We start from the raw sequence: 22508 nt of genomic DNA, 5'->3' as shown, positions 1-22508 counted from the left end.
AAGGAAAAATGTCTTAGTATAGGTATGTCCCTAATATTGCATGAAACATATATGTGCACTAAAAATTATTTTTTGTTTACTTGAAATTTAAATTTAGCTGGTCATCCTGGTTGTTTATTTGCTAAATCTGACAACCTCAAATTAAAAGAATCTTAACCAATATGTGGGTTATATTCTGTTTGTATTATAAATTCTGGAATTTCCTGGGTAAAAATCCTTCATTAAAGTGCGTTCATTTTTACTAATTTATTCTTAAAATGACTGAATTGTTTTTACTAAGGTTTTATTTAACAACTTTATTTTTATTAAATTTCTGCTGTGTGTAAGGCAAGTTACTAGGCTGGTTGCAGTAAGAGATAAAATAGATCTGAAATCCTTATAGCTAAAGATCTTAAAATCTACTTTGGGAAAGAAAACTAAATTTATTAATATAATTTATGGAAAATATAAAATTGAATAATACAATCTTCAATTTATTTAACCCCATATAATTTACAAACTATTTTGAGATCACTTCTCATTAAATTCTTAGAACTTTGTGAAATAAGATTATTACATTTGTTCTCATTCTTTAAAAGAATAAATTGGAGTTTAAAGAAATTAAGTGACTTTCCTAGATCTCTCAGATAATATGTGACATAGCCAAAATTTAATTCCAATTATTTTTACTCCAAAGTTTTTCACTCTATTACTCTACTATTCATTATTAAATAAAATTCTGGGATATATGATAGGCGGTATAAATAAATACTAGGTGAAATCAGAAAGAAAATTGATAAAGGAGGAAGGACATGAGAATGGCTTTAAAAGTTCATTATGATTTAAATAACAGAACACAAGAAATGAAAGGTATGTAGGAAAGAGGAACACAAAGGGTTTGAGACGTGCGAGAGCGTGCATTTCCAAGAAACCTTTGGAGTTTTATGGGACAGAAGTCAGGGAAGTTGTTAAATTGTACGCTCAGTCAGCTCTGCCTGCACTCACATGTGTAAAAGAGACAAGCATCATCATCAGCTCAAGTCAGCAACAGGAAATCATATCACATCCTAATCTGTTGACTCCACTGCTCTCCTAGACCACTATTTCATGATTCTTTCTAACTCTTCAAACTTCCAATCCACTGTTCCCCATTCTCACTCTCATTTGATGACCTTTATTTCCAGCTCATTCACAAAGTAGAAACCATTATAAAGTAATTTGCTAATGACTTACAAATGCAAATCTTTAGACTACTGTCTGGACTCTGTATTTGTATCTCCAGCTGCCTACTCATCATGTTTATTGAGATATCCAGTGAGTTTACCAAACTTTCCATACACAAAACCAAATTGCTGATAATTTTCTGCCCCATACCTGCTCTTCTTACCTCTTCTCCAATCTCAGCAAGCTATAATGCCATCATTCTACATGTTTTTGCCATTATTCTCAACTCTTCTCTCACACTTCACATATAGTTCAGTGTCAATTCCTTTATGTTCAATATTTAAAACATACCTAGAATGTAATTGCTTGTCACCAGCTACTGCTGTCCCCTTGGGACAAGGCATCATTATCATCGTCTGGACTATCACCATTGTCTTCTAACTAGACTGTCTTCTTTGAGCCTTGCTCCCATTTGGTCTACGAGTAACAGCATCTAAATGATCCATGCTGCATATTTGCTTATAACCTGCTAATGGTGGGTTTCCACCCCCTCCGGGAAAGCCTAAGTCCTAGAAATGGCCTAAAGGTTCTACAAATGTGGCCTTCTGTCATCTCTCCAACAATATCCCCTACTACTGTCATCATTTTCTTTCCCTGCACTCCAGCTTCCCAGGTATTCTTGCTATAATAATAATACACTTTTTAAAAGATGTGAGCCGCTTTGACCTCAAGGCTGTGCAATGGATATTCTCTCTGCATAAACTTTTCTTTACCCAAATGCCAGCCATGGTTTACTCTCTCATCTCTTTCTAGTCTTTTACTTCCCCTTTTACAAGTTGCAACAGCACAGTGATCACTGGTGTTCTCGATCCGCTTTCCCTGCCCTATTTTCCTCTTCCACATTTATCATAATATCATACACTATATATATTTTACTTATCCATTTATTGTCTGTCTCCTCCCACTAGGACATAAGCTCCATAGGGAAAGGGTCAGTGTTGTATCCGTTGCTACATTCCTTGAACTGAACACAGTGCCTTTTACAGAGCAGACTCAATAAATATTTGTTGAATGAATAAATGGCTGTGCCTATACAAGTCTGATCTATGGTAGGCTTTGAATTTAGGCGGTGAAGTAGAGGGATACTGAGACACAAGATTTTTGGCTATGTGAAAATATGTGGAAATTAATATGGCAGAAATAGCTAGGTTATATCATATATTGGCTAAACTAAGATAATAACTCATTATCTGAGAGGGTTTGTGGTGTTGGCAGAGGCCCTCAGGACATACACGGGGTCCGAGAAGAGAAGTTTCTCAAAGTGTTCTCACAGCTACAGGATATGATCACTATATGCAAGACAAAGAGACCAGATGGGAGGCTGTCATAGTGTTCCAGGTTTGAAATGATATGAGTATGAATTAAAAGTGTGATTGACAATGAGGAAGACAGAAAGGCACAGATTTGAGAGACAGTTAAAGAAATAATCCCTAGGATTAAAGGACAAAAATGAATGTGGAACATAGATTGGAAATTCTGGATAACAAATGACCTTAAGGTTTCCAGATTAGAATACTGTTAAAACAATTGCATCTCTGATTTACAAGAGCTATTTGGCCAAGTTAAATGGTTTCTTTTTGCTATTTTTGACTTATTTTGTACTTTTCCAGGGAAGAGAGCAATGGTGGGTAAAAGATGGAGGCTGAATACACAGTCACTAAGGACTTGTGATTTTCCCAAACTTGTGAAAATCCTTCTGGAATCAGACTAATGCCTGAATACCCCAGGTCACTGTAGATCTGTTTTGAGTGTATCAATGTCTGTATTTCTCTACAGCACGATGAGGCCACATATTTCCTATAGTATTTCTATTAAAAAGGACTTTTATATTGCTGTTATCCCGTAATGCCACCAGTAAAGATACGTCTAGTGGTGTTATGACAAAATAAAGTCAAGGTCACTCGGGAACGTTTTGGCTTTGCTGGGAATTCTCCAGTTTCTCACGAAACTCCCAGTAGTTGTGTGTCGGAACAGGTCACTGTTACGGTTTATCAGCTACGCTCAGCGGTAGAAGCTCGCACACCATCTGTTCTCAGATGCCTGGTTTTGCCCAGAGCTATTTGTTCTTCGTTTTTTTTTTTCCCCTCACCAATTTCCACAAATACCAAGCAAGAAAATCTTAACAAATTTTGCTAGTATTGGAGTGTTAAATGAATTAAACTTGGTGAGCCTAGCTCATTGAGGGATTGTGTTAAAATTCATGCATACAGAGGAACAGCAATTCTCCTGCAAGCAGATGATCCCTAGGCAGACTTGCTTAAAAGGTTGAATAAGTAGGTGAAAAGCCGTTCTCTCTTTCCCTTGTAGCTCCTTTTGCCGACCACTAAAGATGAGGAAATGAAGGGAATAGGCACTGACACATCATTTTAATTACCTGCCACTCGTGAGAATGACAATATGCTGAGCTCTATACCAGGCACTTCACATGTAAGATCATGGTTGAGAAGGTATCTGGTTGCTTCAACCTAATTATTATTTTTAAGTTAGAAATCACTTTTAGAAATTAGAGAACACAGATGCCTCTCATTCTTATACTGGTGACTCTACTTTATTGGAGAAACCCAAAAAGTAGGGATTCCTGAAGAGGGAAGAGTACAAGTTAAAATGTCAGAGATGCTGGTATGACAGCCAGCTCAACACACCCAGCTGACGTCACTTTGATCCAGTCAATCTTTACATATCTCGGTTTTCTTAGTTTTGAAATAAGGAAAACAGTATAAACACCTTTTAATGAAAAGGGAAATCACAACTGCACAAGTACCTGGCACCCCATAAATATGAAAGACTTAAACCTAATATAAATGTAAAAACTAGAGAACATGAATACTTCTTTGATATACTTGAATTAAAATACTGTTCCATGATACATAAAGTTGTGGGTTAATCATTTTCTGCTGCTTAAAATTTACTATTCAGTGGAGAAATCAAAGCCTCCGGCCACATAAAACCACTCAGATCTTCCTGTTGAAGCAGCCATATTTCTACGTGTTGAAGAAGCACGTAGTTAGCTAAAGCAGATTGACATGCTCTATGCCAAGGTCAGAGTAGATACATGCAGAAAATTCAAAATTCAGGTTGGACACAGTGGCTCATGCCTGTAATACCCAGTATGGTGGGAGGCCGAAGTGGGCGGATCATGAGGTCAGGAGATGGAGACCATCCTGGCTAACACGGTGAAACCCTGTCTCTACTAAAAATACAAAAAATTAGCCAAATGTGGTGGTGCACACTTGTAGTCCCAGCTACTCTGGAGGCTGAGGCGGGAGAATTGCTTGAACTCCCGCCTAGGAGGCGGAGGTTTCAGTGAGCCAAGATCCGGCCACTGCACTCCAGCCTGGGCGACAGAGAGAGAGAAAAAAAAAAAAAAAAAAACCCACTTACTTGTTAAGGTACGCCATCCTTCATTGGACTGTGACTTGGAATATGGTTTTAAATATTCTACATTTTTACTGTCTTGTTCAGTTTAGCTTGAGGAGCTATTGCGCATATTACATAATCTATTATAGGCTGTTTGGAATGAAATTTAGATACATGTTACCTAAAATGGTTAACAGTAAATTTACAATACTTACAAGTGGCTTTGTTCATATTCCTTCATTCAACCAGTGTTTATCTAGTCCCTCTGTGTCTGGAGTTGGTTGCTTCCTGTGGGTTTGTGGTCTCGCTGACTTCAAGAATGAAGCTGCAGACCTTCGCAGTGAGTGTTACAGCTCTTAAAGGTGGCACAGACCCAGAGTGAGCAGCAGCAAGATTTATCCTGAAGAGTGAAAGAACAAAGCTTCCGCAGCATGGAAGGGGAACCCAGCGGGTTGCCACTGCTGGCTGGGGTGGCCAGCTCTTATTCCCTTATTTGTCTCTGCCCATGTCCTGTTGATTGGTCCATTTTACAGAATGCTGATTGGTCCATTTTATAAACCTCTCTCTAGCCATAGAGTGCTGATTGATGTGTTTGTACAGAGCACTGATTTGTGCATTTTACAAACCTCTAGCTAGCTATAGAGCGCTGATTGGTGTGTTTTACAATCCTAGCTACAGAGTGCTGATTGGTGCATTTTACAATCCTCTTGTAAGGCAGAAAAGTTCTCCAAGTCCCCACTCGACCCAGGAAGTCCAGCAGGCTTCACCTCTCACTTCTACATACAACATATAGTGCTGGCCAAAGGGGAGAAGTATGCTAACATTTAAAATACATTTCTGCCTGGAAAGATTTGTAATTTAGTGGCAATAATAAGAGGAAAAGAGAGTGGACTTGAGAATAAGCCAGAGAAGGCTACAGTCACTGAAGAAGGACTGCAAAACCTCATTGTCTCCAGTGGCAAGGTTAAACTTCAACCACATACACCATGCATATAAATGCATCATGTGTATTCAGTGCATATTCATAACCCTCCTGAGGGTCCAGTTCTACAGACATAGAGTCAGCCAAATGTTGTTGGAAATTGGGTGTTTGCATGGGACTGTCCACAATGGCCCTCCCTCTCTAAGGTTAAGGCTAGACCCAGAGAGCTCCTAGCAAAGCAGTTTAATACAACAGACTTGAGTGGCAGAGATTTGAGGTTGAGCTACACTTTGTTCCTTGTTTACCTTGCAAGTTTGAGCAATGTATTTACATTTCTGGAGCCTCAGTCCCTTATCTGTAGAAATGGACAATCACAGTAGTCTCTAGTGAGTCATCTAGAGAGGCCTTTAGATAACAAGAAAACTGCTTATTTAACAGGCAAATATAAAGTCTTCATTACTCTGTAAATTGACTGGATATTTAATGATGATAAAGCATTACTGATATAAAATTTTAGAAGCAATGATATTAAATTTATTTTTTGAGAGTGGTCTTTTGAAGCTATATATGGACATATACAAAGGTTCAATATAGTATTAGCTCTACTTTTACATAATGAAATATGTAAATTGAAATACATGTAAGTATTATAAGTTGAAATATACAAATTGAAAAAATAGTATATAGATATGCATTTATAAGTTCAAATATTTCATAATAAAAGTTTATAGAAATGCAAGATGCTTGAAGAATGGAATGAATGAAATGCCTTTTCCCAAAACCAAAATATTTTTTCCCTATTTTTCTCATGGGCTCTCGTCATTTACTCAGGGACACACTGGATATACATAGACAGCAAAAGGAAAAACTATGGAAATAATTCCCCAGCATCCTTAAACTAAAAAGGGAAACTATTGCATGTTGCCAAAATCTGGGAAGGCCCACCAGCTTCCCCACCCTGGGTCTCCCTTTATGATGCCTACTACAATGTGGATTTATGTTCACCAGAATATCACCTACTGTATAACAAGTAGAGTATAAAGTACCATATTGGACTACCATATGGCTACCAACCTCAGAGGTTGGTAGCAACTATCAATGTAGAAATTTGAGAGCAGAATGAGCCTCAGGATAGAACCAGTTCTCACTCAAGCATGCTATATAATTGGCTGTAGTGAGAAACTAAAAAATGTCTCAGAAACCAGATGGATTTGAAATGTTCCATTATTCATAAACAGTTTTTCTTTTTCTTTTTTTTTTCTTTTTTGCTACTGTACTTGTTCCCATTCCCAAATATTCTGCCACAGAAGATTGCTGAAGAAGGTGTGAAAAGGAACATAAATCTCTGTTTGCTTTTCTGAAAGGTGTACTTGCAGCCACAGCACCCAAGGAGCCAGAGGCAATGGCTGGGGCAATGTGTTCAGGGTTCCCTCTCTACCTGGGCATGTTATCGGTGGATATGTGTGTGAAGGGGCTTCTGGAGGGAGGGTGCGAAGAGGGTCGTGTGTCAATCTGGCCACAGGTAATCATAGCCTTCCAAGTTTAGCGACTAAGAAAATTCATCTTCTCCAAAACTCAAATTGATATTTCCTTCTTTTTGTTGATTCAAATGGCAGTCATTGATGTTCTGACCGGAAGTGGCTCCCCCCCAGGTTAAGAATTGCTCAGTCTACTTCCACTGTCCCACCCCACTCCAGTTGGAGAAAGGAGAAGCAAGGGCACTTCAGTTGAAGAGCAACACTTTTTTCAAATAAGTAACAATCCAAGCTACAAAAAAGAACCTAATCAGTGACATGTATAAACAAGGATGGTTTATAAAACAATCTCAGACAAGCAGACTTGCAGTTTGGCAATTTACATACCAGATGAAATGCGATAAGGAGAGCACCTTTCAAAGAGTATTCATGTATCGTAAAAGAATGTGAAAGAAGGAAATCCGGGTCCTCTTCTCTGTAACATGGTGATAGGGAATGCAAAGTCGTGCAGCAATCCTGGTAGCCTTTCATCAGACATTTTATCATCCTTTGAAATAATGCATTTACTCTAGGGATGTTGAGAAAATGTCTATTTAAGGCGTTAGTGTAATTATTGCTTAGGGAGAAGTTTGTTTTGTGTGATTTATATAGAGAATGAAATAACTAATAGATTTGAGGTTGGTAATACACAGTATGAAAGATGAATCCTTCTATGCTTTCACACCTCAGTCTTACTCATCCCAACTTCGGTTCATTAAATCCAAACTGCCAGAGGATAAAACCGGACAGATTCATAATTGAGAACTTCATTTCATATGTGGTGAAATTTAACTGTCATTATGATGAAATATAATGTGTTTTCTGTTGGGGTTCTAATGATTTTATTATAGACACCATATTTTTATATGATTGGGTCTCAGTTACGGAGAAGAATGTGCCCTTAGATAACTTGAATAGAAGATAATCTGTGAGTGACTTAGCTATAACTTAAGAATATACTTTTTTTTTATAGAAAATATACTCTGTCACATTAGTTCAATATTAAAAATATTTTTAGGTTCTCTTCTCATGTAGCATGGCAATGGCAACCTCTCCAACGCTGTCCTCTAGGCTAAAGACAACATCCACACTTTCGACTCTCCTCTGAAGTATTTGCCAGAGACTGTTGCCACTCATGTATTTTCCAGAAATTTGCTCCTTATGACATATATTATCTCTGCCATACAATATCACCTTTAAAATCTCCCAATCCTTTTGAACCCAGTAGTAATCCTAGAGACTGTCACATTCAATCTTTTCTTTCTATTAACTAAGAGACATCAAGTGACTGGCCCAGGTTCAAAAGCTATCTGGAAAACCCGGGGAGGAATTAAGGAAAGCAAACCCTTCTCAGATGCTAATGGTACTATCTTTTTATAGTTTGTTTTGTATCATTATCCAATTGCTTTGATTAGGACTTACTTCCCAAATGGTTTCAAAAACCTTTGATGGCAGGGAAACTGTTTTATTTATTTACTGTTTTTCTTTACAGTGTAATGCTGGAAACACACTAAAAAAGCAATGAGTATAATGAATATGTTGCATAGTAATAAGGAGAACCATGTTTTTAATTGAGGCAAAATTCACATAACATAAAATTAACCATTTTAAAGTTAACAATTAGGTGTCATTTAATATACTCACAACTATATGAGAACACTCCTTTAATCTAGTCCCAAAATAACTTTAATCACCCCAAAAAGGGTACCCTGTACCTACTAAATAATTATTTCGTATCCTCCCCCTACGTATCCCCTACAAAACACCAATTTGCTTTCTGTCTCTATGGATTTGCCTATTTTGAGTAATTCATATAAATAGAACCATACAATATGTGGACTTTTGGGTCTGGCTTCTTCCACTTAGCATATTGTTTCAAAGTTTAATACATATCATAGCATGGCTAAAAATATCTTATTATATGTATCTGTCACAATTAGTTTATTTATTCATTGATAGACACTATGTTGTTTCCATCTTTTAGTTCTTGTAAATTGTGCTGCCAGGAGCATGTGTATATGTGTATTTGAGTATCTGTTTTCAGTTCTGTTGGATATATACCTACAAGCGGAATTGCTGGGTCATATGGTAATTCTATGTTTAGCTTCTTGAAAACCTGCCAAACTCGTTCCCATAGTGGCTGAACCATTTTCCGTGAAAAATACAATTTCGAGGATAGAAAATTATATAGTGTGATGTTTGTGCACACAAAAGAATGCCCCTTGACAGTTTGGTAACAACTGTTGTGCAACAGTTGTCATTTATGTGCATTCTCCATTTACAGGTGAGAACTCTGACACATCCAGATTTTGTAAGCTGCATAGAATGAATTTCACAGGATGCATCCAATTCATGGACTCTTACAAGATTGTATCAATACCTACAGCTCTGACCTCTGGGGTAAGTAGTTGTGCTGCTATGCACAGTTGTTGAAGTTGTGCACAACCTATCCTGTCATATGCACCAACCCTGATTAAGTGACAGTTAATTCTTTACATTCCAAACTTGGCTCTTTCTGATGTGAGGAATTATCCATCTACTCTAATGTTTTCAGTCATCTTTTGGAATGCAAGCATCTACTCTACTGCCATCAATCAATAATATCTTTAATGTCGTGCACAAGTCCTTATGCCAGACCATTGGAGGGACTGCAAAAGGTATGAAATGTAGGCCTTACCATCAATGAAGTTAAAGATTCTATGGAGAAATGAAACTGACATGATTGAAAAATTTATTAATATTATAGAAAGTGATATGGTTTGGCTGTGTCCCCACCCAAATCTCATCTTGAATTCCGACATGTTGTGGGAAGGACCCAGTACGAGGTAATTGAATCATGGGGGCAAGTCTTTCCCATGTTGTTCTCATGATAGTGAATAAGTCTCACAAGATCTGATGGTTTTTTAAAGAGGAATTCCTATGCACAAGCTCTCTCTTTGCCTGCTGCCATCCATGTAAGACGTGACTTGCTCCTCTTTGCTTTCCATTATGATTGTGAGGCCTCCCCCAGCCATGTGGAACTATAAGTTCATCAAACCTTTCTTTTGCAAATTGCTTAGTCTCAGCAGCATGAGAACAGACTATTAGAGAAAGTACTAAAAAATTGTAGGCAAAAAATCTGACTAAATGATTAGGGCAGTCACACAGAAAAGATGAAATTTGAATTAGGCTCTGGAGAAGGGGCAATAGTTCAAAGACAGAGAGGAGAAGAGCTGGTATTCTTAGTGTATTATATAGAGTCTACAAAGCAGGTTTTGGTACAAGTTTGAATAGAAAACAGAATTTATGCGCCAGAGCAGTGAGAGGCGTGAGTTTGTAATGATAGTCTGCACCAGCTGGTTGAAGACTGTAATGTCAATCTGGTCTTCACTCTGAAGATACAGGGTCTTTGAAAGGTCAAAGATGATGAAAAGCAATCTCTTAGTTCAATTATTCCTGCAAGATGGATTGGTGAGATGAGAGAGTTATGAGGCTTTCATTGTTCTCCAGACATACAGTGACACAAAAGGATCTGAATTAAGTTAAAGACAGAAGAAACTGGAGATAAATAACAAGATTTCAATGATAATGTCAAGATAATTTGGGGACTGATACAGTTTGGGCTTTAGAGGAAAGGAAACAAGGAGTTAATGATGACTGTGAGGTTTCAGAGCTGGGGGACTGCACAAATGGGGACCTTCTTTATGAAGCTGGTTCATCTGCAACAAGGGAAGAGGGCAAGAGTGTTGAGTTCATTTAGACAGTGAGCCATTTAAGGTGAAACACGTGTGACATCATCACTGTAGCAAACTGTGTCTAGATAAACCTCTAATGTTTCTAGAGAAAAAGGTTTGGAAGATGTCTAAATAAGGCAATATTTGAAGACATTTGGAAACAAATGAGGTATTTGAGGATTTGTGCTTGAGTCTACCTCTTGAGGGACATCTGCCTTATAAAGCTCAGGCAACTTTTTGATATTTTTATTTCAATGAGATATATCAAAGACAGAAAACTCATAATGGGTTTCACAGTCTTTCTCCCAATCCACTCCTCATCAGAAACAATGCTGACCAAAATCCAGATATTTTCCCTAATGCCTCCAGTACACTCCGTCTAAACCTCTGAATCTTCCACCTTTTGATTAATCTCAAAAGCCAGTGCTGATGTTGCTCGTTTAGTGGTTGAGAGCACAGGAAAGAGATTTCTTGACTATGGCTTAGAGTCAAGTTTAGAGTTTGGAACAAACAAGGTATCAATTCTAACCCAAAGAGGGCTTATCTGACTTTTTAATTATGTTTGCCAGGTTGCTATTTGTGGTTTTGTGGGGAAAAAAAGCAATAGCATATCACTGCCTTGTTTAGCATAAGGAGGGATAAGCTGCTTTCTCATCTGTCCAAGGAGATGGATGACATAAAGAGCAAATGACCATAACCCTTAAGCAAAGGAAATTTAATTATAGATGTTTAGATAGTATTCATTCAACTGTAGTATCTTTCAGGAAATACTGTAGATATTGCCTAAAAGAAATTATCATAATTGACTAATTAGTCTCAGCTGTTCCCAAGAACAGGTAAAATTGTTTCATGAGAGTGTCAAGTGTTTCCAGTCCCAAGCAAGGAAATTCCAATCCCAAGCACTCTTTTATAATCTAATTTTTTAAAAAGAGAACAACAGGCCGGGCGCAGTGGCTCACACCTATAATCCCAGCAGTTTGGGAGGCTGAGGCTGGCAGATCGCCTGAGATCAGGAGTTTGTGACCAGCCTGGCCAATGTGTGAAATCCCATCTCTACCAATAATGCAAAAATTATCCGGGTATAGTGGTGTGCCCCTGTAATCCCAGCTACTCAGGAGGGTGAGGCAGGAGAATCGCTTGGACCTGGGAGGTGGAGGTTGCAGTAAGCCAAGATCGCGCCACTGCACTCCAGCCTGGGCGAAAGAGTGAGACTCTGTCCCAAAACATAAAAAAGAAAAAAAAGAATAACAGCAACACAAATAGCATTGTTCGATGGTTTCTGTGTATAAAGCCCTGTGCTGACCATTACCTTGTTTAAACCTCACAACAGTTATATGATTATTAACTCCATTTTATAGATGGGAAAATTAAAGCTTAGAGAAGCCCAGGTTGCAAGGTCAAAGAAAATACAAATAGAATGTTCTTGGCTACAACACAGTGTCTTAACTACATAGCTATTGGAGATTGTTTAACTGAAGTAAAGAGAACAGAGGGGAAAATGCTGACAAATATAGAAGTGACTATGAGGAGAAACATTTAGGAAGATGGCAGTATCAAAACATGTCCTACATCAAGGATGTACACCAAGGAAAATATAGATTAAGATGTGAATCCAAAGAAAAGAAAGCCATGGTTGGAGTTTTGAGAAAATACAATTTTAGATTAGTCATGAGAGTAGACATCAGATGCAGGGAGTTAAGTTGTGAGACGATAACGAAGATGTGGCAGAGTTTAGAAAAACGAGTCATCCTAGAAGCCTTAGAGTGGAAAGGAAAACAGGGTAGCTAGCATTGAAGAGTCACATGTGCTGTCCTCAGTACAGGGAACATGTACATGAAAGAGGCAGGCATAGGGCTTGTCAGCTGAAAGGGAGGGCCAGAGGTCATGGACACAAGGGAGAGTTGAAGGAGGAAGTGAGAGCAGGAGCTTCGATCAGAAAGAAAGGATTTCAAGGAAGCTAGACACCTTTTCTTCTAAGAGAGGAGAAGGGTAAAAATGGAATGGGTCCCTAAGAAAATAAAAACCTACTACCAGCTCTTCCAAAATTACAACTTTGTATTCATGTATTTGTCTGTCTTAGTGGCAAGAACAGCCCTCTCCAACCACTCATGCCTGAAAAGCTTGGGTTACCTTACACTCCTTCCATGCTTCCTCCCACCCATTCAACTCCTGGCTGTGAATGCTTTCCTATCCAACACCCACCCCTGGCTGGCAGTGTTTTAATAATAATACCATTTACTAAACCTCTTTCATGTGCCTAGCACTATAGTTAAGTCTCAGAGCAGCACTGTTGAAGTTGTACATTTTTGTGGGAGGACACTGAGGCTTTCAGAAGGTAAGTATCTTGTTGGAGTTCACATGATAATAGATGGAGAACCAGAAACTGACCTCAGGTCTGTCTGACTGCAAAACCATCCTCCTGCCACTATAGCACACTCTCAAAGGCATATGTCTCTTATTTTACAGAGTGAAGAAGTTACTTAACAATAGTTTCGATGGACTGTAAAATCAACAGATAATATCCATATTCATATTGGTAGCTCCATTGTATTTAGATAGTGTGAGACAGCAGTATTCACTTCCACCCAATTCAGGGACTTCCTCTAGCAAGGTATTGCAGTTTGGAAGTGGGAACAGGAGAACATTGTCATGACAAAGAGGACAAACAAGTTCAAGGCAAAAAACTAAAATCATAGCCTTGGGATTCAAGGAAAAAGTCATTAAGCACAGAGATAAGTGAAGGACTCTTACCCAAAGGCTCTCTCTGTCCAGTCCAGTTGGCACAGAAGATTTCATTCTTCACATTTCAGCATTGACTGTGTATATTCATCATGTGCGTCTCAGGTGTTGGCCTCCTATAACTCCTGATATGTGTCAATTTATTTATTGCTATCTTAGACTTTCTAAGAAATTTTAAGTTTACACTTTTTTTAGTTCAACTAGTACACTAGGATACAGCAAGAGTGCCAAATTAAATATATATATATAACTCCACTACGGTAACAAATTTACTCTTTTCAAGTTTTTCACTTTCTCTCCAGGCCTTGTAAAAAATCACATATGAATTTTAAATGGTTCCAATGAGGAAAGAGATGCCATATTTTAGTGTGGCTGTTTCACTGCTCCTTTTTTATAATTTTCAATTTTAATGGTTACTAATATTCTATCAACTTGCCCCTGTTTTCCCCTAATCAATCCCCTCTGTTGAACATTTAAGTTGTTCTCAAACTTTTATTATTGAAAGTAATACTGCAAGAGAATATTTATAAAGAAACTTCTTTTGTTTCCTTAGTTGAAAATTTTGAAGAAGCAGTTACTGGGTCCAGAGATTCTCTTGTAAGTATTGTATCTCCATTAGTTAATCTCCCATTATTCTTTTTCATCCCTCCCATATGCAAGCTGATTATTTTCCTAAATGTGGATTTTCAAAGACAAAGCAATAGCTTTGACATTTGTATCATGCCTATTTTTATTAAATAGTGATTTGTGTAAAATGTACACGTAATTGTAGAACTGACTAATGGGTGCAGAGTATAGCACTTGTAACACACAATATTATATATATTTCTCAATAATTGATGGATTAGTCGCCATTCCTTCCCTGAAAAATCATTTATGCATATTAGTTTTCCGGCCACTACAATCCCTTGGAATTTGCTTTTTGTTAATCTACTGGGAAAGCAATCAGCAACCACAGTGATGATAAAAGTAAACAATGGAAGCACCAATTGTGTTGACAATGGGAGCACCAAGAAGAGTCACCCTACTCAAGAGATCATAGAGAAAATGATTATTTTTCTTTATGGACAAAATTGCTTCACAAAAGATCTGTAGATGGGCTATCCATTTAAAGAGCATAATTTGGGGTTTTAAGATATATTCTATAGGCTTTTCTATGGAAGAGTATTTTGGGTTGTTTTTCACCCCAGGTAGTACATTATGAAACATTCTCACACTGATGTTATTTTATAACTTTGTTAAAAAGGGGGAATAAGTGAAAGAACTTATCTTAGAGTTGTGGGAAGCCATAAGGATACTTAACATATCCTTTCATCTGACTTCTGGCTGGTGAGAAATGTTCTTCCAGGATGCCTTTAGACACAGGAGAGTAGAAATAACCACTTAAAGGTTGGTGCTTCAGTGCCTTCTTTCACTCTAACCTCCATTCTTACAGACTTGATTGTATTTTTGGAAATACTTTAAGAAAATTACAACGAAATCTAAGATGCCTTTCCTTGTGGAAGATACATGAATTTACTGTATCTGTTTTGCTCATGAATTACCCCTGTAGCCTTACAAATATGATAAAGAAATCTATTCACATTCATGTGTTGGCTATTTAGGATAGTTTTCAACATGTAAACGGAAGTATAAGACTAATAAAATATACTAATATCACATTGCAACTGAAATACAAATTTGTGGTTTATTTCCCTCCAAATCTTTGCATATAGGTGAAGACGTAACTAAGTCTACTTCTCTCTTGAAAAGTTTGCTATTGCTTCCTAATAATTCTCTAATTGATTTATGTGAGGTCTTTTGTTGGTTGGCTATTTGTGTTTTTTCTATTATGTGAAATAGTTCCTGCCATTTCTTTTCTTTGGTAACCCTGAAAAAGCTGAAAGAAGCTGATCATTGCTAATGTATTGAACATCTTTTGAAATCCTAGTGACTACAACCACCAAAAGAATGGACACATGTGCTATCTGGATGAGCACTTCCTCCTGACTCCTTAACAAAAACCTCCCTGAAAGGTTGATAAGCAAACAGGCTTCACAACAGAAGGGCAGCTCATTCCCCAGAGGAACTGACGGAAGCCATACACCCAACACAGGAAAAGAAAGCAGGACATGGGTGATTCTGAGAAAGGTGCAGCTTTCCAGGACAGACAGGAAACTGACATATGGCAATTGAATCAAAGGGGATCGTCAAGTCTCTGTTCAATTGTTTGAGTCACAAAGTCTCCAATCCTTCAGCAACATGGTACTTTGACCATGGCTTGAGCAAAACCAAAGTTATAGGTGATGGTGATGAATAAAAGAGCAGTGCAGAGTGAATATGAAGAATAAATTTGACTTTGATTTTAGTTCAGGGGTGTAGATAGATATTTTGTTCGGGATTTGTAACTTGGATTTTGGGAGATTGCTTTCCATGAAGATTTTGAATCCTCATAGATAATATATTAATTTAGAGTAGAATAGAGATGAATTCAAATGAAGGGTGAGAGAAGTTGTACTTTGAGGAATAAGAAAATAGGTATAAAAACATTTAGTGAATTTTTAAATCATGCTATGGACAATCATCATTATGATCCTAGTTAGGAAAGTCAGAGTCACGAAGCTCTGGATTTAGTTTTTCTGTACTCTTGTTGCAAAGGGAATTGTTTGGTAGAGAAAATAGATAGAAGCCTGTCAGCGACAGACAAGAGAGTGGAATGCAGGAGAGTGGGTTCCTAGAGGGATGTCGCTTTCATTCTACTTCCCTGCTTCAGTTTTCTAGCCAGCACATGGTAACCACCTCTCTCTTCTGCTACCTTCTGAAGTTGCTCAGATATATCTCTGTTCCTTTGACCCAGAAGAAGGGCCCCCCACCAGCCACCTCTGTCCCATTACATGGCCCATTAGGCTTACCTTATCTCAAAGATACACTCGAGTTATTGGAAATTTCCCATAAATATCCCCACACTCCTGAAAGTGGAAAGAACACAGCAGGAAAAGACAAACTAGCATGTGTGTTAGTGTATGTAGTTATACTGAGGTTAGAAATGGAAAACACACCTGATACTCTGCATTATTATTTAAAAAACAGCAATAAGAACAAACTGGAAGTTCAGAATGAGGCCCTGGAGAGAACTATTCTTTCTCTGGCATTTATTTAAATTCCTCTTTGAGAAATAGCTTTATTTTCAGTGATTTCTTGGGTGAGTAAAATAACATTTCACTCAAGAGTTAAAAGGGGTCAGTTTGGGTCTTGTCAGGGGTGTTTTGGAACTTTCTTGCTGACCTGGAATTAGTGCACGTGCATCTGAGTGCTGCTCCAGCCACCCAGCACACCATAAAATATGTTTTCCGCTACAATGATATTGCTGGCAGTGCATAAAACAAATGGACTGGGTCAGAAATAGTCTGACTCCACCTTTAAATGGATTCTTCTGGATGTATGTTACTTTGGAGAGCACTTTCAAAACATTCTTCTATTAAGTTTTTCATTATAATTTTAATTCCTGTCTACAGAAGCTATTCATTAATTCAATTAGTCCTTATTGCCGACTTAGAGAGTGAGTTCTATATCGTAAGCCCCAATGCACAGACGCAGAAACTGAGGTTCAGAAGCTTTAACATCTTGCCCCAGGTCTCTCAGATGTTAGTAGCTAATCTGGGATGCAAACCAGATGCCTGAATCAAGTCTTTGTTCTTTTCATTCTGCTGCATTGGCTCATCTGACTTGAAACTGCATCAGTTAGGGTTTGGGTTCAGCTACATACAAAAAAATCCAAGTGACCACCAGTTAGACTAAACAGAGATTTATTTCTCTTCCATATAACAATAAATTCAGACATAAACAGTCTGAAGCTGGTGGAAAGAAAATGCTTTCTGGTTTCCCATGTGATCAGGCACATGAAGGCAGTTGCAATTCCAGCCATCGTGACTGTAATCCAGACTGCAGAAAGGAGTTAGAAACAAGAAGAAGATGTTGCATTTACATCAGGAAAGCAAAGTATTTTTCAGAAATACACAGAAATGACCAAAAATGTGTCTCACATGATCATTGCTGGTCATCTAATCTTCCTAGAAATGTGATTTTTATCTTATAACATTGCTGTCCCAACAAAATAGAAATTCCATCGGTGAAAAGGAACGAAGGAATGGATTTTCTATTAGTACCCAGAGAAGTATCTGTCTCCAAAAATATCTATCCTTCCACTTCAAAAATAATCAAATGTTTTCTTAGGGTATTTTTGTCCCAAAGCGTACTCCCACCCCTTGTTTTATGTTCCTCAATTTAGAGCATGAACACTTGCTGGTCGACCCATAGTGCCTTTGACGGACTGTCAGCCAGCTGTAAAAGGACTATGTATATGAAGACCACACCAGCTAGAGGCCTAAACTCAAGGTTTCATTGTTTTGAAGGACTTAATATTCTTCTAGTTTATACAGAATCTCACTGGGTAAACTTGCAAAAAAAAATTTCTAGAATAGAAGGAGAAGAGTTTGGAATACAAAATTCAACTATTTTTAACTAACAGAGAAAGGTAACAAAAACGTCAACATTACAGACATCAAATACTTTAGATAATGAGGTAATGTTATTGAAGTTGGAAGCTGACCCTATCACCATAGGTATCTGTTTTCCTAAGTTACTCATCTTAACCACTGATTCACACTGTTCACCCTCCCACTCGGCAGTGGAAATTAAATGGCTTGTGATTCACAATCTCAGCCTTAGAGAAGAGATTTGTAATAACAGATGTTTATAATGTGCCTCTAGTTTCCCTTGACCTTCTCGTCTTCCCCACTAAATCCCTTATTCTAGACCACGGAATTTTACAAGGGACTTGATGTCCTTGGGTCTTGCTGAGCCAGAAGATATTCACAAAGGCTTGGACGAAAGCTTCTCAGCCATCAAATTGGCTAATTCATTCCAGATTATGCTGAACGTAAGCTCTCCAGAAGAAACCATCATCTAACACAGGGGTGAGGTGGGGCACGGTTCCGGGAGGATCCGATGAAGAGGAGTCAGCATTAATAACGGAAAAGGAAGGCCCAGGGTGATTGGAGAAAAGCCAGGACAGTGTGAGGACTCTAAGCCCAATATTAGAACTTCAAGAAGAATAGAGAGTTCAACAATGTCAAATCCTCTAACATCTGAGGAAGAGAGCAAGATGAAAGCATTGGGTTTAGAAATGTGACGTGATTGATGAGCTTGCTAAGGTAGTTTCAGAGGGACGATAGTGAAAAAGCAAAAAGATAAAGCCTGTGCTTGGTAAAAAATTAGAGAAAAGGAAAATTTAGAGTAGGGACCTCGGTGACTGGTCATTTTTGGAAACACCCCTCAGTGAGGGGAAGGAGAAAGAGATAATTGGAGCCAGAGAGACATGCGAGGTTGGTGGCATTTGTTATTAAGACCACATCAGCTAGAGGCTTAAACCCAAGGTTTCATTGTTGGATTTCATTGTATGGTACAATCTTGGATGTGGTTTTAGTCTATGAGAAAGTAGTCAATTAAGAAGTAGGAATAGACAAGCAGATGGAACAAGAGCTGGAGGAGATGACACCCTGAATTAAAATTTAATTAATATCACAGAGAATGCTTTTCTATCATAGTTTCATTAAACACAGAGCCTTCACTTCTAAATATTCAAATACACATATATACATACACATACACATACACCTTTATATAAACTGTAAGTGTGTGGACTGTTAGAAACCTCACTGTGTAAAAACTGAAATTATAACATGGGAAATGTAGAAAGGTGATCATTTAGATGAGAATGCAGATAATAATAAAAATAACACATTTTATGATTTCTTTAAATGTTTATTCATCCCTCCACACAATTAAATAGCATGTCTTTTGGACATTTTTATGATTTTTCCTTTTTCAGCTGTACATACCATGAGAGATACAGGTTCTATAACTATTTGGAGGTATATAGATAGAAAGAGGAATAAGAAAATGTTATGTCCTCTCTCCTCTATTAAAAAAAAATTCTGTTTTGAAAATGTTTCTTTTTTTGAAAAATTTTTTTTGAAAAATGTAAGGTTGATATAACGAGTGCATATGCATTTGGAGGTAATATGTCTATTCTTAACAGTCATTTTAAAAATTTTCCTTTTCTTCGATTTCCTGATGTTTGCCTCCATGTCCAGTCCAGCACTGCTTCTAATTGTTTTATGTTTCAGTCTCGTGCCTCTCACATACGAGGAGCAATGTAAATGTAAAATGGCAAGGAATTTTTGCAAGGAATTTTGTAAATTTGTAAAATGGCAAGGAATTGCCTTTTTTTTTTTCTTTGAGACAGAGTCTCACTCTGTTGCCCAAGCTGGAGTGCAGTAGCATGATCTAGGCTCACTGCAACCTTCACCTCCTAGGTTCAAGCGATTCTCCTGCCTCAGCCTCCTGAGTAGCTGGGATTCCAGGCGCCTGCCACCACCCCTGGTTAATTGTCTTTCTTTCTTTTTTTTTTTTTTTTTTTGTATTTTTAGTAGATACGGGTCATGTTGGCCAGGCTGGTCTTGAACTCCTGACCTCAGGTGATCCACCTGCTTTGGCCTCCCAAAGTGCTGCATTGCCTTTTCAAAATACCCTTTCCCCATTCCCTCTTTCGGCCCTTCCATTCTCTTCCCCATATTACTTGATCTCACCCTTATAGTCTCCATCTTGGCATTTACACTGGATCCTCGATATGGAACTTTCAATCAAGTCACTAATGCATTTATTATATATGTCTAATTTGCCATTTCATCTATTAACTCTATTAACTACTGTCATTTTATTTTAAGAACTATATGCTACAATTATAATTCTACTTCATACTGTTTCTGTATTTTATCGCTTAGTGTTGCTTTTTTTAGTGTGGTGTTTTTAAGGCTCTTTTATAACTTTAAGTATTCTAATTTTACTTCTTGGAGCTCTAAAGGTTGTTTATTGTATTTTTTTTGGTTCTTTATCTTGGAAGAGTTTTTATTTATCTATTCTGTTAGTTTATTTATTTTATTTATTTATGTATTTATTTATTTTGAGACAGAATCTCGCTCTGTCACCCAGGCTGGAGTGTAGTGGCACGATCTTGGCTCACTGCAACCTCTGCCTCCCAGGTTCAAGCGATTCTCCTGCCTCAGCTTCCAGAGTAGCTGGGACTACAGGCGCGTGTCACCACACCTGACTACATTTTTGTATTTGTAGTAGAGATGGGGTTTCACCTTGTTAGTCAGGATAGTCTCTATCTCCTGACCTCGTGATCCTCCCGCCTCGGCCTCCCAAAGTGCTGGGATTACAGGTGTGAGCCCAGCCCTCTGTTAGTTTTTTTTAAATTGTGGACTCAACTTCAGCGATACTTTGTTTTTCCTCATGTGATTCTCAAGAAAAGTTAGCTATAAGTTTTAGTTTTTTGGAAAAGGAAGATGGAAACATAAGGATCATTCATTTGCCTAACAGAAAAGAAAAATATATCTATCTCATAAGTTTACTCAGAGGCCAGAGGGAGCCTCTCTACTCTGTTCTTCATACTGATAGTAGAGTGATCACACAAAAATTGATTATGTTTGTCTAAGTCCATTCAGGTTACCATAACAAAATACATCAGACTGGGTAGCTTACAAACAACAGAAATTTATTTCTCACAGTTCTGGTGGATGAGATGTCCAAAATCAAGGTACCAGCAGATTTGGTGTCCAGTAAGATCCTGCTTCCTGGCTCAGAAAGGATGCACTCTCCCTGTGTCTTCCCCTCTGTGGGCCAACTGAGCTCCCTCGGGCCTCTTTTGCTTGTTTTGTCTGGTTTTGTTTGTTTGTTTGGGGTTTTTTGAGACAGGTTCTCACTCCTGTTGTCACCCAGCCTAGAGTACAGTGACATAATCACATTTCAGGCTTCTTTTAGAAAGGCTCTAATTTCATTCATAAGGACCCCACCCTCATGACCTAATAACCTCCCACATTTTGGTGGGACACAAACATTCAGACCACAGCAATGTTACCACCCCGTAGTAACCTTTAGGATAAAATACAAAGTTTCTTCCTCTATGATCTGAATAGACACCGGATAGCACCTTGCCAAATCATTTATTTGTACTGGGCATGCAACTAAACCACAATTCCAAGTCCATTTGCATCCTGGTGGGCCCTTGTGAACTAGTTCCCATCAATTAAATTGTGTTTAAGTGATAAGTGCGTCTTGTAAATTAAGGCAATTAAAGCATGCATACCTTCTCTGTATAGCTCTCCCCACCCCAACCCCTGTGACTATATGACTGGGGTGAAGTTCTCTTTTTTTTTTCCCCCCTAGACAGGGTCTTGCTCTGCTGCCCAGGCTGGTATGCAATGGCACTCTCTCAGCTTACTGTAGACTCCGTTTCCAGGATTTAAGCAATTCTCGTGCCTCAGCCTCCCAAGTAACTGGGATTACAGGCGTGTGGCACTACACCTGGCTAATTTTTTGTGTTTTTAATAGAGAGGGGGTTTTGCCATGTTGGCCAAGGTGGTCTCCAATACCCGGCCTCAAGTGATCCACCCACCTCAGCCTCCCAAAGTGCTAGGATTACAGGCATGAGCCACCATGTCCGGCAGAGCTGAAGTTTTCTATCTACTATCACCACCACTATATCAGACAATGACATGTGTAAACTAGTATAATTTTTTTTTTTTTTTTTTTTTTGCTATGCCACTGATATTTGAGGAGTTATTTGTTATTGCAGTATAGTCTAGCCTATTGGCCCTCTCTGATACACTTCTTGCCTAGTTCTCCAGGCTCATTGTGCACTATTTTCCTCTTGTATGTTACATTCTCAGCACTCTTGCATTCTTCAGTTTCTTAAATACATTTGTAATTTTATACTTTGTCACTTTGCATATATTTTTTCTGTGTTAGGGACACTCTTTCTAATACTCTTTGACTAATTTGATCTTCAATTCTCAGATCATGTACCAGTTCCTCAGTGGGGGGTCCTTTGTTCTTGATTCTAAATCGTATGCTTTCATTGATCTTCTCTTTCACAGAACCCTATTCTGTTTCCTAATAACAATTTGTCCAATATTTAATTATGCGTTTTGTTGTGCAATGTCTGTCTTCTTTCACTAG

The 22508-nt window shown here is 38.1% G+C and overlaps 1 long non-coding RNA gene across 1 annotated transcript in view; it reads left to right on the top strand.

Moving 5' to 3' along the window:
- Positions 1-19775, top strand: part of LOC103886043 — a 33476-nt gene extending 13701 nt beyond the window's left edge. Inside the window, exons 2-3 of the long non-coding RNA XR_002523211.2 lie at positions 9281-9396; positions 14002-19775. This is a non-coding gene — a long non-coding RNA (uncharacterized LOC103886043). The remainder of the gene's footprint in view (positions 1-9280; positions 9397-14001) is intronic.
- Positions 19776-22508: the final 2733 nt, after the last annotated feature.

The sequence above is a fragment of the Papio anubis genome, chromosome 7 (genome assembly GCF_008728515.1).
Source record: "Papio anubis isolate 15944 chromosome 7, Panubis1.0, whole genome shotgun sequence".
NCBI classification, from domain to species: domain Eukaryota; kingdom Metazoa; phylum Chordata; class Mammalia; order Primates; family Cercopithecidae; genus Papio; species Papio anubis.
Note: the sequence above shows the minus strand (reverse complement) of the source record. Positions and strands in the feature narration are given on the sequence as shown.